Source organism: Aplysia californica, unplaced genomic scaffold, assembly GCF_000002075.1.
Source record: "Aplysia californica isolate F4 #8 unplaced genomic scaffold, AplCal3.0 scaffold01213, whole genome shotgun sequence".
NCBI lineage: Eukaryota > Metazoa > Mollusca > Gastropoda > Aplysiida > Aplysiidae > Aplysia > Aplysia californica.
Genome location: NW_004798483.1, coordinates 34,609 through 37,415, shown reverse-complemented (window position 1 = coordinate 37,415; position 2,807 = coordinate 34,609). Strand labels below are relative to the sequence as shown.

The window sequence follows — 2,807 nt, the reverse complement described above, 5'->3', positions numbered from 1 at the left end:
TGTGTCCCTGCGTGTTTGTATGGGACTCTGTTTTGTGTGCGTAAGTGTGCGTGTATATTATGTATGAACGCGAGCACGCGCGAACGCGGGCGCGTGCGTGTGTGTGTCGGTGTGTGCGTGTGTGTGTGTGTGGGTGTGTGTGGGTGGGTGTGTGTGTGCGCGCGCGTGCGCGTGCGTGCGTACGTACGTGCGTATACATGTGTGTATCCGCGCACATGTATGGGCGTGTGTATGTGTGCATGTGTGAGTGCATGTGTATATCATGTTCGTATGCATGTGTTTATGTATGTGTCTCTGTGTCTGTGTCTGTGTCTGTGTTCGTGTCAGTCAGAAGAAAGCGGTAAGCCGAAGGAAAGACCGACCTCACCACCACCACCACCTAACCACCAGTCTCAGATTGCCAACAGCAGATAGGCCCGCGTCAGTCACCCGTGTAAGAAGACGGCGGGGGGAAGGGGGGAAGGCGCGGTAGAAGGAAGAAGGGTCGTCGAGTTTTCGTCGTTCGTCACCACCCACTCCCTTCTCTCTCCCTCTCTCTCTCTGTCTTCTGTCTCTCTCACCCTACCTGTTGCTTGCCATTACAAAGCTGTTGAGAGCTTCGTAGAGAGAGGCTGCTCTGTGTCTGAGTTCCTTGTACAAAGTGACAGTGACTGTGTTGTGGATAATTCGTTTTTGTTCGTGTTTCTGTATATCATTATACAGAGACGAGTGACCCGTCGAAGGATATTATTATTGCTGATTCGTTGATTTTGTGTTTATATCACGGTATTTATTTTATTGATATTCGTTAGATATCTAGATTATCTAGATCTAGTTATAGTACTTTTTGCGATGTTATAGACACGATTTGGACCACATACATATTAACACGACAAAAAAGTGCGAGTGTGTGTGTGTGTGTGTGTGTGTGTGTGTGTGTGTGTGTGTGTGTGTGTGCGTGTGTGTGTTTGTGTGTAAGTGTGTGTGTGTATGGGTTCATTTTTTTCTTTCCCGTATCTTCAAAGTTTATGACATGACAGTTTTTCTCTTTTGTTTGTGTTTTCTTTTTCTTTTTTGACACTTTCGTCATTTTCGATCAATCGTTCGGTGGAGTTGTTCTTCATAAATCCTGTTTATTAGCAATTACGCTAGATCTAGCTGTATTCTGCTCCAGTCAAGAGCTCTGAAAGCGATGGGATGTTCTTATTAATTAATACTTGTTGATATTGGTTTCTTCTGTGTCATCGAGACCTGGCTCTGTAACTAACCGTCTGTTTTATATCACAAAACACAACAGATATGCTTACGTTGAATCCAGTCTTCAGTTGTATCTAAACGATGTTGGCAAATTGGTCCCTTGTCTCTTCACTCTGTTACTGACAAGATCTACTCGTTACGTGTGCACATAGATCTACCAGTTCTTAGTTCTTCCTTCTGTCCATCTTGTATCTTTTTCGTCCATTTTTTAGTTTGGAACGCTGTTCCGCTTGTTGTTGTTGTTGTTGTTGTTGTTGTTTTTTTTTGTTGGTTTTTTTTTGGTTTTTTGGTCTTGTTTATGGTATCTAGTTTACATTTTAAAGAGCTCAGTGTGTCAAATTTTTGTTCTAAGGTGTTATATTATTTCTTTTTTTCCCTTATTTCTCTCATAATCTGTTCTACTTTGCACTATTAAAATTTCGATTTCATTTATTTTTTTATTTTTTATGGGGAGGGGTGTTCGTGTACCCACCTTACCGGACTAGGGCCTGGAAAGTCTACCTAACAAAAGTTAGACAACTTTAGGCTGTTCAGAATATGAATATTTGGGTTCCAGTCGTGCTCAGTGTCAAATTTTAATGTCGAGGCTTGCGTATTATAATAAGAAAACCTTGCTTGGTGACAAAGTTCGACGACACGAAGTGATTTGAGGCTTAAACCCCTATAAGACTCTGTGTCGCCTGTCCTGGAATAGTTTCCTCTCCTTCAAATTCTTCTCATAGGGACCGAGTGACCCTCATTTGTAATGATGTACCAGTGGAAGGATCCAGTGCTGAAAAGAGGGTGGGGTGGGAAACGGTTTCTTATAATTAGTCCTGGGCGGTTTTTTAAATTTGAAAAAAAAAAAATTTTTTTTTTGGGGGGGGAAGGGTGGTCACAGCTTTAAATCTATTGGGTTTTCTCGTAATTAATATTCGTGTAAAGTTTAATAATCACTTCATTAGAAAATAATAACTTGTTTGTTATCCTCCATTGCATGCAGTGAATATTGTTGAATTAAAGGCTTTTCCTTCTTTCTCAAAGGAGCGTGGAATAGTAAATGGAAACTGGTGGCGGATACTGCATACATTCCCATATACATCTAATCATGAGGATAGCAAAGTTATATAACTGTCAAAGACTGGCCTTACGAAATATAATCGAACGTCCCCTAACACTACCTGTAGAAGACAATCATCTGTACAATCGGCCCCTGTCCATTTCCATCTTCCTTTTTTAGACATCATAACGTCACTGTGTAAGGCGACCATCCGTCAAAGACAACCGCTTTTCTCCTCGACTATGAGTGGCCGTTTTCATTGTATCAGACATTTTCTGCTGTACTTCTCAGCAAAAGGGGATGGCACTTTTGGAATAGTTTGCATTGATAACTCTGTAAATGATTTGTCTTGGCGTGTCAGTGTTTGACAACTGGCGCAGTTGGAGCAAAGCCCACGCCGTTTCTTAACACTTTCCTCCCTCACCTCGGCGCGGTCATATCGACATTTCGCTTTTTTTGCGTTCGTCTGTTTGTGATAGTTTGTGTGTGTGTGTGTGTGTGTGTGTGTGTGTGTGTGTGTGTGTGTGTGTGT

The 2,807-nt window shown here is 42.0% G+C and overlaps 1 protein-coding gene across 1 annotated transcript in view; it reads left to right on the top strand.

Moving 5' to 3' along the window:
* Positions 1–338: 338 nt before the first annotated feature.
* LOC101846108 overlaps positions 339–2,807 on the top strand; it is a gene marked incomplete at its 3' end in the record, with an annotated part of 24,384 nt that continues 21,915 nt past the window's right edge. Inside the window, 1 exon segment of the mRNA XM_005112234.3 lies at positions 339–765.